This window comes from Macaca nemestrina, chromosome 1 (genome assembly GCF_043159975.1).
Source record: "Macaca nemestrina isolate mMacNem1 chromosome 1, mMacNem.hap1, whole genome shotgun sequence".
Classification (NCBI taxonomy): Eukaryota; Metazoa; Chordata; class Mammalia; order Primates; family Cercopithecidae; genus Macaca; species Macaca nemestrina.
Genome location: NC_092125.1, coordinates 224,435,790 through 224,448,189, shown reverse-complemented (window position 1 = coordinate 224,448,189; position 12,400 = coordinate 224,435,790). Strand labels below are relative to the sequence as shown.

The 12,400-nt window shown below is 50.4% G+C and overlaps 1 protein-coding gene across 1 annotated transcript in view; it reads left to right on the top strand.

The window, feature by feature from the left end:
• Positions 1-224: 224 nt before the first annotated feature.
• Positions 225-12,400, top strand: part of LOC105478978 (phosphatidylinositol-4,5-bisphosphate 3-kinase catalytic subunit delta) — a 101,440-nt gene continuing 89,264 nt past the window's right edge. The window contains exon 1 of the mRNA XM_011736745.3: positions 225-473. The gene's annotated coding sequence lies outside the window, so the exon portion shown is untranslated. The remainder of the gene's footprint in view (positions 474-12,400) is intronic.

The following is a 12,400-nucleotide window of genomic DNA, read 5'->3' as shown; positions in this document are numbered from 1 at the left end:
GCTCCCCCGCCCCCGCAGTCAGACCGGGACTGCCCCTGACCACTTTCCCGTAAGGCTGCGGTGGACGGGCTGCCACACTTGTCTGGGGAGCGCTTCTGCAGTCTTGCTCTCCACTTCCTGTTTTTCTCCCCAACGGATTTTTTGCGCCATTACTCTTTCATGGGGTGAGGGGCGAGTGGGGGTGGAGGCGGAGGCCTGCCTGGGAAGGAAGCCCTGGGGTCGGAGGCGCCCCGGACGCCACGAGGTTGTGAGAGGAGTGTGCTTTGCACTCTGCAGGCTCCAGCTCAGAGTAGCTGAGGATGCTAAGGAGGCTGGGGGCTGGCCCACGGGGGGAGCAGAGGAGTCCTCAGTGCGGTCCTCACTCTGGAAACAGCATTTTTCCCTAGGCTTGAGAATGACTCCAGGGATGGACTGATCCAGGCTGGACCCACATCTGTCCGGTGATACCAGGGGCAGAGGGACCACTCTGACAGGTGAGTGCAGCCTCCCTACTCCCCGGAGGCCGTCAGGCCTTGGAACGTGGACTGCAGGGTCTCTCGGCGTCAGGCCTCTCCTTGAAGGGTGTGAAGGGGCTGTTCCTGCACTGGCTGGGATGTGGACACTTGTCCTTTCTCTTCCTCGGCTACAGCCCCCTGGCCCCTGGGCAAAGCATCACCTTGCCCCTTCATGACCACATCACTCTTGTATTCCTTCATGACTGGTGACACCCTCTGGGTGCCAAACACAGGGAGGCAGCCCAGGAGCCAGTCCAGATCCACGCAGCGTGCCTGCTCCCAGGAGCAGCTGAGTGAATAGGCAATCACGGTTGAGTAGGCGGAGTGCTGGGAGGGGGATGATACAGCCTGGAGTATGAGGAAGGGTTCCTGAGGCAAGGGGGCCAAGGCAGGTAACATCTGTGCAGGGCCCGAATTCTACTGAGTAGTTAGCAGAGAAAGTGCGTGCGCGTGTGTGTGTGTGTGTGTACGTGTGTGTGTGTGTGTACGTGTGTGTGTGCGTGCGTGCGCGCGCAGGACAGGGCAGAAGGAAGTGTGGGGAAAGGCACTCCAGGTAAAGGGAACAGCATGTGCAAAGGCCCAGAGTCAGACAGCAAGCCTGGGATGTTCTGGAGCTACAAGTCCCGGTTCTTGGCCCAGCAGGGAGGGCAGAGAGGGGAAGTGATGAGAGGTGACCCTGGGAGGCTGGCTGGGTTGGCTCCATTCAGATGATTGGGGACCCAATTGTTCGAAAGCTATAGCCTCACCCTGTACCCCGGGACAGAATTCATGCCCCAGCCTAAGCTCAGAAACCAGCTCCCTTTTGCTCAAGCAGGAAAGGGGACTAACTTTACAACAGAGATGCAGGGTGCTCTTATCAGACCCAGAGCTGCAGATAGCCCGGGGACACTTCTCAGCACCACTCACCTGTCTGCCCCCATCTGCCCATCTGCATCACACCTGCCAAGCTGCTACATCCTGGACCCCTTCACCCAAAGAGAACTATGTGTGGTCTCAAGCCCACCTCCCTGGAAAGGACTTGATCAGCCTGTGTTGGATCCAGGCCTCCCTTCCAGTCCGTTCAGCTAGCTGGTGGTCAAGTGTGAACACTAAGCATCTGTCCTCATGGGTACATGACAAAGGGTTACCAAAAGGGGGTCAGACCGGCTGGGCACAGTGGCTCATGCCTGTAATCCCAGCACTTCGGGAGGCCAAGACAGGCAGATCACTTGAGGCCAGGAGTTCAAGACTAGCCTGGACAAATGGTGAAACCCCATCTCTACTAAAAATGCAAAAAATTAGCTGGGCATGGTGGCAGATGCCTGTAATCCCAGCTGCTCAGTAGGCTGAGGCAGGATAATTGCTTGAACCCTGGAGGTGGTGGTTGCAGTGAGCTGAGATCGCGCCACGGCACTCCAGCCTGGGTGACAGTGTGGGTGACAGAGCAAGACTGCAACTCAGAAAAAAAGAAAGGGATGGGGGCAAGTTGGCCTAATAGTCTAAAGGCCAGTGGTGTCCATTCTAGTTCATTCCATTCTGGTCCTGCCCAGCACACAGGCCCTTGCCCAGCTCCTTTGACTTTTCCCGGATATCCCCATTCCAGTTTTCTTTGCTTTACCTGGTCCTGCCACACCTCAAAGTCAACCTCAAATACCTCTCCCCTGTCAAATGAGGTGATCCAAGCCATGTCACCATGTCAAACTGTTGCATTCAGGGCTCTATTCTCAGAGCTGCCATCTTCATCTGATATCCTCCCTCCCTCCCTCCCTTTCTTCCCTCCCACCCTCCTTCCTTCCTTCCTTCCTTCCTTTTTCTTTCTTTTTTTAATTTTTATTTATTTGTTTTTTTGAGACGGAGTTTTGCTCTTGTTGCCCAGGCTGGAGTGCAATCTCAGCTCTCCGCAACCTCTGCCTCCCAGGTTCAAGCAATTCTCCTGCCTCAGCCTCCCGAGTAGCTGGGATTACAGGCATGCGCCACTATGCCCAGCTAATTTTGTCTTTTTAGTAGAGATGGGGTTTCTCCATGTTGGTCAGGCTGGTCTCGAACTCCCAACCTCAGGTGATCTACCTGCCTCTGCTTCCCAAAGTGCTGTGATTACAGGCGTCAGCCACTGCACCCAGCTTCTTTCTTTTTTGTAAAGAGACAGGGTCTCAGCTGTGTTGCCAGGTTGGAGTGCAGTGGCTATCCACAAGTGCAAGGATAGTGCACTACAGCCTCAGACTCCTGGGCTCAAGCAATCCTCCCGCCTCAGCCTCCCAAGTAACTGGGACTGCAGCCATGTGCCGTTATGCCCAGCTGCCCTCTGTTTCTGCTGAGTCTCCTCTCTGGTTGCTCTCCAGGATGCTCTCAACAGAGGAACAGATCAATTTAACCTCTGCTACCATACTTGATCTATAGAGCAAAAATGTGGATAGATACAAAGCACATGCCACAGCATTCCAGATGGGTCGGGTAAATTGAACATTTGAACAAGGTATCACAAGGGATTTGCTCTGTGGCTACCTTCCTTGGCCCCTTTGTTGACAGATGTGACTACCCCAAGTTCTGCCCATGGAGAAGGAATCTCTAGATCCCTTCTAGTCTAGAGTCTCTCAGACCTACCCTTGAGAGTTTCTTGGGAAGGCAGCTTCTAGGAGGTGATACAATCATCTTAGCAACCTGATTCTTGTTCGTGCTGGTACTTTGGCTTAGGAATTCTCCAGGTGGATGAGATATCACAAACCCCAATTTGTCTGGCTTGGTTTCCTGATTTTCAACTCTCATAAAACGCTAGTTGGTTGCCTGTGATTTTTATTTGGGTTCATGCCATTTACCAATAATCAATGTCACTCTTGTTGCCCAGGCTGGAGTGCAATGGCGTGATCTTGGCTCACTGCAACCTCCACTTCCCGGGTTCAAGCGATTCTCCTGCCTCAGCCTCCCTAGTAGCTGGGATTACAGGTGCTCACCACCAGGCCCAGCTAATTTTTTGTATTTTTAGTAGAAACGGGGTTTCACTATTTTGGCCAGGCTGGTCTTGAACTCCTGACCTCAGGCGATCCTCCTGCCTCAGCCTCCCAAAGTGCTGGGATTACAGGCGTGAGCCATCACGCCCACATAATGTCGTGACATCTTATGCAGTTGAACATTCAGCCTTAGACTAGGTCATGTCCCCAAGGTTCAGATTTCTTAGCAGCAAATATGAGGGCTAATTTCTTTTTTCAGCATAAGAGTGAAAAGAGGAAATAATCATCTGGCTTGAGATAGAAAGATTTTTTTTCTCTAATTTCTCTTGGAATGCTACCCCTGCCTGCCCTTCTACCACTGGACAAGAGGAGATACCATCATGTTTGTCTGGGAAGAGGAAGTACTTAAGAGGAACCAGAGACCAGAGGTTAAGGGTTGTGTGCTCCTCTGGCTCTTTCCAGATATTCTCATTCCAGTTGCTAGGCTCACATTCCTTTTTTTCTTTTTTTTAGACCGGGTCTTACTCTGTTGCCCAGGCTAGAGTGCAGTGGTGTGATCTCGGCTCACTGCAACTTCTACTCTGGTGCTCAGGTGATCCTCCCTTCTCAGCCTCCTGAGTAGCTGGGACTGCAAGTGTGTGCCACCACACCTGGTTAATTTTTGCTTTATTTTTTATTTATTTATTTTTTTGAGACGCAGTCTCACTCTGTCACTTAGGCTGGAGTGCAGTGACATGATCTTAGCTCACTATAGCCTCTGCCTTCCAGGTTCAAGCGATTCTCCTGCCTCAGCCTCCTGAGTAGCTGGGATTACAGGCGTGCATCACCAGGCCTGGCTAATTTTTGCATTTTTTTTTTTTTTTTTTTTTTGAGATGGAGTCTCACTCTGCCGCCTAGGCTGGAGTACAGTGGCCCGATCTCAGCTCACTGCAAGCTCCGCCTCCTGGGTTTAAGCCATTCTCCTGCCTCAGCCTCCCAAGTAGCTGGGACTACAGGCACCCGCCACGTCACCCGGCTAGTTTTTTGTATTTTTTAGTAGAGACGGGGTTTCACCGTGTTAGCCAGGATCGTCTTGATCTCCTGACCTCGTGATCCGCCCGTCTTGGCCTCCCAAAGTGCTGGGATTATAGGCTTGAGCCACCGCGCCCGGCCTAATTTTTGCATTTTTAGTAAAGACAGGGTTTCACCATGTTGGCCAGGCTGGTCTCGAACTCCTTACCTCATGTGATCCACCAGCCTCACCCTCCCAAAGTGCTGGGATTACAGGCGTGAGCTACCACGCCCGGCCCTAATTTTTGTATTTTTTGTAGAGATGCGGCCTCACCATGTTGCCCAGGCTGGTCTCAGACTCCGGAGTTCAAGTTATCTGCCCTCCTTGGCCTCCCAAATCGCTGGGATTACAGGCATGAGCCACTGCGTCCAGCCTCCAAGTTTCTTAAAGCTTCAGCCTTTGACTCCTATGAGGTCACTGAAAATAGTTTAACTGATCTATTAACACAAAACAAGAACTGCCAGTGTCCCATCCAAAAATAGGAAAACTTCATTACCCCTCACTCTGGCTCGAGTCAGCTAGTTTCATACTTTCTTTGAAAAATTGTTTCTTGACACCCCACTTCTGACACCAATATCTGTATTATTTGGGATTTTGTTTTGTTTTGTTTTGAATAATAATATCCAACTCAAGAGATTTTATACTGACTATTGTCTTCCCAAAATGTGTGCTTACCCAGAACCTCAGAATGTGATCTTAATTGGAAATAAGGTCTTTGCAGATGTAATTAGTTGAAATGAGGTTACACTGAACTTGGGTGTCCTTGTAGGAAGAAGGAAATTTACACCAGGCGCGGTGGCTCACGCCTGTAATCCCAGCACTTTGGGAGGCCGAGACGGGTGGGTCACCTGACGTCAGGAGTTCGAGACCAGCCTGGCCAGCATAGTGAAACCCCCTCTCTTAGCCAAACGTGGTGGTGCACTCCTGTAATCCCAGTTACTCAGGAGGCTGAGGCAGGAGAATCGCTTGAACCTGGGAGGTGGAGGTTGCAGTGAGTCAAGATTGCACCACCGTACTCCAGCCTGGGTGACAGAGCAAGACTGTCTTGAAAAAATAAGCTACAGTAACCAGGAGCTGGAAAGATGAGAGTTTTGTTTCTCATCTGTGTCTCTCTCTTCCTCTCTATGCATCTGCTACATGATTCTCCCCCAATCTCTCTTCCTCTGCATATCCGCTCCTCTGATTTCTTTAGTCCTTTTGAGGGCGTAAGAGGCCCTGCAGCTCCCTGGCTTCCATGTTAGACCACCCCCGCTCCAGGTGTCTAAAGAACACTAACTCTGTTCCCTTGATTCCAATTCCATATTCCCAGGGAAATCGCTAACTGGCTCGCCTTGGGTCAGGTGACCACCCCTGGTCTAATCAACTTGGATAGGGTCAACGGCATGCTGGGCAGTCACACCTGACTGGAGACTGCTGGTGTAGCCATGTGGATGCGCGAGGGATCTCCTAGAGCCGGAGCTGGGCATCCATTGCCATAGCACTGTGTTCTTGCAATTGCCTGGATTACAGCTCCCATTGGTTGAGGCTCTGCTGTCCACTGACAGACTTCTCCCATGCCAAGTGCATTCCCAAAGGAGTCCTTCTGGTGGGTTCCCATCCCGATACGGGGCTGCCCCTGTTACTGATGGTGCAGGCAGACGTGAGCATCTGGCTGCAACAAATAGGGCCTGGAGCCCAGACAGATGAAACACTTGCCCATCCAAAATCCTGATATGAGCAGCAAGAGGGGTTCGCTCTGACTTGGGAAAGGAAGTAAATAAATAAATGCCCAGTTTTTTGTCTTACATTTTTGTATTTTTATTACACCGTTAGCAAAATGTGAGCAGACAGACAAAAATTGAAAGAAAACATTTGAAACCCCACCTCTCTCCCAGCTTCCACTGTTCTAAGTCCCCTCCCACTGTTCTAAGTCCCCTCCCACTGTGCCCATGTGTGTATGTCACACACAGTTGTGACCCAGGTACAAACAATTCTGCATTTTTTGGGGGTAGGGGGCAGGGTCTCGCTCTGTGGCTCAGGCTGGTGTGCAGTGGTGCAATCTTGGCTCACTTCAGCCTCCACCTCCTGGGTTTAAGCAATTCTCATGCTTCAGCCTCCCCAGTAGCTGGGATTACAGGTGCCCGCTACCATACCTGGCTAATTTTTGTATTTTTAGTAGAGACAGGGTTTCACCGTGTTGGCCTGGCTGGTCTTGAACTCCTGGCCTCAAATGATCCTCCTACCTGGGCCTCCCAAAGTGCTGGGATTACAGGCATGAGCCACCTCACTGGGCTTTGCATTGAATTTTTTCACCAGAAGACACCATCATTTCCCATGATGCTGTGGGTCTTCAGAATTGTCATTTTCAGTGGCTGCTTACTCTTCTTTTGAGTGGATGTGCCATGCCTTTCTCTGGACGGTTCCAGCCATAGGGAGAAGGCAGAGGCTGGCCCTCTGGGTGGTGATGTGACACATTTTCTTCCTCCCATTTTTGGTTCATGGGCCAAATTAATGTTATCTCTTGTCCAATAAGCCCTATGCCCCTCCTTCTACCTGGCTTCAGGGTTATAGAAAGGCCACCAGGGACGGCGAAGCTCACAGCTCAGGGCTTAGGTGGATAGAGTTCATAAACCTCCACCTATCAAGTTGGTGACCTTGGCAAGTTACCTATGGCATGGTTTCTTTCTTTTCTTTTCTTTCTTTTTTTTTTTTTTTGAGACAGTCTTGCTCTGTTGCCCAGGTTGGAGTGCAGTGACACAATCTCAGCTCACTGCAAACTCTGCCTCCCAGGTTCAGGTGATTCTTGTGCCTCAGCCTCACCCACTGAGGGATTACAGGTGCCTGCCACCATGTCTGGCTAATTTTTGTATTTTTAGTAGAGACAAAGTGTCTCCATGTTGGCCAGGCTGGTCTCAAGCTCCTGGTCTCAAGTGATCCACCTGCCTTGGCCTCCCAAAGTGCTGGGATTACAAGTGTCAGCCACCACGCCCAGCTATGGCACTGCCTCAGTTTCTTAACTAGTAAAATGGAGACTGTAACAGCAGTGATCACAGGGCGTTACTAGAGAACGCGGCAGGATGATGCATGAAAGGCCACGGCTGATTGCCCAGCAGTGTATCTGCCTTTTCTCATTTGATTGTGAGGCCCAAACCCTTTCCACGAGGCCACATCTTTTTTTATTTTTTATTATTTTGAGATGGAGTCTTACTCTGTTGCCCGGGCTGGAGTGCAGTGGCATGATCTCAGCTCACTGCAACCTCTGCCTTCTGGGTTCAAGCAATTCTCCTGCCTCGGCCTCCTGAGTAGCTGGGATTACAGGCGCCTGCCACCACACCCAGCTAATTTTTGTATTTTTAGTAGAGACGGGGTTTCACCATGTTGGCCAGGCTGATCTCAAACTCCTGACCTCGTGATCTGCCCGCCTTGGCCTCCCAAAGTGCTAGGATTACAGATATGAGCCACTGCGCCCGACCTGAGGCCACATCTTTATACTTCTCATTTTATTGGCTGCATAATAATCCATAGAAGAGGCCAGGCATGGTGGTTCACACCTGTGATCCCAGTACTATGGGAGGCCGAGGTGGTAGGATTGCTTGAGCCCAGGAGTTTGAGACTAGCCCAGGAAGCATAGTGAAACTCCATCTCTACAAAATTACAAAAATTAGCTAGGCATGGTGGTGTGCGCCTACAGTCCCAGCTACGCCACAGGATCACTTAAGCCCAGGAGAACGAGGTTGTACTGAGCCATGATCACACCACTGCACTCCAGCCTGGGTGACAGAGCAAGAACCTATCTTAATAAATAAGTAAATAAACAGCCAGTTTATTCTCTTCCAGTTCAGGTAGTCAGAAGTCCAAAGTCACAGTGGAGGCAGGGCCATGCTCTCTCTGGAGGCCATACGGGAGGATCCTTACTAGCCTCTTCCAGCTTCTGGCAGCTCCTGGCACTCCTTGGCTTGTGGCCACATCGCTCTGTGGCAGACTAAAATCTGCCACCCCAAATGTATTTCTTTGCGTATTTTGAGATGGCTCTTTAGATAAACTGCAGACACAGGAATACCTCTGAAAAGTTGTTCTTTTGTAAAAACCATACACCTGTCAAGGAGTTCTAGGCCGGGCACCATGGCTCACGCCTGTAATCCTAGCACTTTGGGAGGCCAAGGCAGGCGGATCACTTGAGGTCAGGACTTTGAGACCAGCCTGGCCAACATGGTGAAATCCTGTCTCTAGTAAAAATGCAAAAATAATTAGCCAGGCGTGGTAGCAGGCACCTGTATTCCCAGCTACTCGGGAGGCTGAGGCAGAAGAATTGCTTGAACCCTGAAGGCAGAGGTTGCAGTGAGTTGAGATCTTGCCATTGTACTCCAGCCTGGAAAACAGAGCGAGACTCTGTCTCAAAATAAATAAATAAATAAATGAAAAAATAAAGGAGCTCTACGTGAGTAAGTACTGAATGCAAGCAGAGGCTTACTCTGAGGCTCCTTATCAGCCTAAAGATAGGTCTAGGAAAGATCCTATCAGAGGAAAAGAGACTTACAGGCAACTGCACAGATAGATTGCTACAGACCATCCATCACCTGTTCTGCTGAGGGCAGTTTCGAAGCTACCTGAGAGCCGTTATCTGCACCTTTTCACTCACTGTGCACTCACGCCTCCCTCACCTCCCTATAGCTTGTCACCCCTCCCTGCAGAACCTCCAAACCCCGCTTCCGATGTTGTCAAAACTTCAATCATCTGACCCTTTTGCAATTTTTTTTTTTTTTTTTGAGACAGCGTCTTGCTCTGTCGCCCAGGCTGGAGTGCAGTGGTGCGATCTTGGCCCACTGCAACCTCTGCTTTCTGGGCTCAAGTGATCCTCCCACCTCAGCCTCAGGAGGAACTGGGACCACAGGTGCCCACCACCATGACCTGCTAGCTTTTGTGGAGATGAGATTTTGCCAGGTTGCCCAGGCCAGTCTCAAACTCCTGGGCTCAAGCCATCTGCCCACCTCATCCTGCCAAAGTGTTGGGATTACAAGAGTGAGCCATCACCTCCGGCCTGGGATTAGGATCCGGACGTATCTTTTTGGAGGCCACCATTCAACTCCTTACATGTGAAAATGGTTTCTTCTAATTCTAAGCCTTTTCCCTCTCCAGGATGTACACTTTTTCATCCTGTCTTTCTGTCCTGGGAAAAAGTAACCATTTCTATTCCTTCTCATGGAGGATTTTGGGGTTTCACCTGGGGTTGCTTCACACACTAGGTGCTTTTCAAGATAGAGGGCTAACTACCGAGAGTGGGTATTCATCTAGAGAAATAGAGGCTTTTGGAGCAGGAGCACCCTGCATAGTGGCGGATGGGGCAGGGCCCAGCTCCATCCTGCTGAGCACCCCCAAGAGGGTAACCTATTTGCAAAGCTTTTACTTGTCTCTCAACCACTTTCGCTAAAACCTCTATTTTTAGCCTCACAACTTCTCTGAAGTTGGAGTAACAAACCTCATTTTTACAGAAGAAACAGACTGAAGGGTTGGGGGCAGGGCTGCATTTCAGGGCCCCCAGAAGGGGAGGCTGAGGCACCTCCACCCCTAAGGACAGACTCTCCAGGGCAGGGCTGGGAGAACAGGGCCTCACTTTCTGGAGTTTTCTGCCTCCCTCTTCTGGGGCTCTGCCTCTGCCTGCCCCTCAGTCTCAACCGTTGTCTTTAGGGTTTTTTGTTTGTTTGTTTGTTTGTTTTTGTTTTTGTTTTTGTTTTGTTTTTTTGAGACGGAGTCCCGCTCTGTCGCCCGGGCTGGAGTGCAGTGGCCGGATCTCAGCTCACTGCAAGCTCCGCCTCCCGGGTTTACGCCATTCTCCTGCCTCAGCCTCCCAAGTAGCTGGGACTACAGGCGCCCGCCACCTCACCCGGCTAGTTTTTTTTTTGTATTTTTTAGTAGAGACGGGGTTTCACCGTGTTAGCCAGGATGGTCTCGATCTCCTGACCTCGTGATCCGCCCGTCTCGGCCTCCCAAAGTGCTGGGATTACAGGCTTGAGCCACCGCGCCCGGCCGTTTGTTTGTTTTTTGGTTTTTTTTGAGACACAGTCTCCCGCTGTTGGCCAGGCTGGAGTGCAATGGCATAATCTCAGCTCCCTGCAACCTCTGCCTCCTGGGCTCAAGCGATTCTCCTACCTCAGCCTCCCGAGTAGCTGGGATTACAGGCAGGTGCCACCATGTCTGGCTAATTTTTGCATTTTTAGTAGAGATAGGGTTTCACCATGTTGGCCAGGCTGGTCTTGAACTCCTAGCCTCAAGAGATCCGCCCACCTCGGCCTCCCAAAGTGTTGGGATTATAGGCATGAGTCATCGTGCCTGGCCTACTTTCGTTTTTTTGTTTGTTTGTTTTGAGCCAAGGTCTCTGCTCTGTCACCCAGGCTCAAGTGTAGTGGCTCGATCATAGCTCAGTGCCATCTTGACCTCCTGGGCTCAAGCAATCCTCTCACCTTGACTTCCTGAGTAGCTGGGAGTACAGGAGTGTGCCACGACGCCCAGCTAATTTTTTTTTCCCCCAAGACGGAGTCTAGCTCTGTCACCCAGACTGGAGTGCAGTGGCACGATCTCGGCTCACTGCAACCTCTGCCTCCCGGGTTCAAGTGATTCTCCTGCCTCAGCCTTCCAAGTAGCTGGGATTACAGGCACCTGCCATCACGCCTGGCTAGTTTTTGTATTTTTAGTAGAGTTGGGGTTTCACCATGTTGGCCAGGCTGGTCTCAAACTCCTGACCTCATGATCCGCCTGCCTCAGCCTCCCAAAGTGCTGGGATTACAGGCGTGAGCCACAGTGCCCGGCCATAATTTTTAATTTTTTTGTAGAGACAAGGTCTCACGATGTTGCGCAGGCTGGTCTTGAACTCCTGGGCTCAAGCAATCTGCCTGCCTCGGCCTCCCACAGTGCTGGGATTACAGACATAAACCACCATGCCTGGCCCAGATTACCTTAGTTTTTACCTGACCTTTTTGTGTCCCACAATCCCATCCAAGACCCCCACATAACACTTAGTTGTCTCAGCTCCTCCTGACTGTGACAGTTTCTCAGACTTCCCTGGTTTTTTCATCTTGACAGTTTTGAGGCATACTGGTCAGGCATTTTAGAGAAGGTCCCTCAATTTGGGCTTCTTTTGTGATTACACTGGGGTTATAGGTTCTTGGGAGGAAAAGCACAGAGGGAAAGTACCATTATCATCTCATCATATCAGCGGGACATGCTTTCAACATGACTTAGCGCTGCCAGCGTTGGCCTTGGTCACCTGGCTGAGGTCACGTTTGCTGAGAATCTCCACTTAGGTGAAGTTACTCTTTGTCCCCCTTCCCCCTTCCATAGTTTACTTCTTGGAAGGAAGTCAGCAGGTGCAGCCCGCAGGTATGGGATGGAGAATTGGACTCCACCTCCTTGAGGGTGACATAAATTCTTTGGAATTTTGCACAGGAGACTTGACTATTCTCTCCCATATATTTATGTATTCAGCCATTTAGCTGTATTAGTGTAGATGCATGGATATCAATTTTATACCATGGGTTATAATCCAAGGTTACTTCATTCATTCATTCATGCATTTATTTATTTATTTATTTATTTATTTATTTATTTATTTATTTATTTATTTGAGATGGAGTCTCGCTCTGTCGCCCAGGCTGGAGTGCAGTGGCACAATCTCGGCTCACTGCAACCTCCGCCTCCCGGGTTCAAGTGATTCTCGAGCCTCAGCCTCCAGAGTAGCTGGTATTACAGGCACCCACCACTATGCCTGGCTAATTTTTTTTGAATTTGTTTTTATTTTTAGTGGAGACGAGGGCTTGCTATGTTGCCTAGGCCAGTCTTGAACTCCTCAGTTTAGATAGTCCTCTTGCCTCACCCTCCCAGTGCTAGGATTACAGGTGGGAGCCACCGTGCCTGACCTCCTTTCTTTCTTTTGTTGCTCAAGTTGTTCTAGCTTTGGC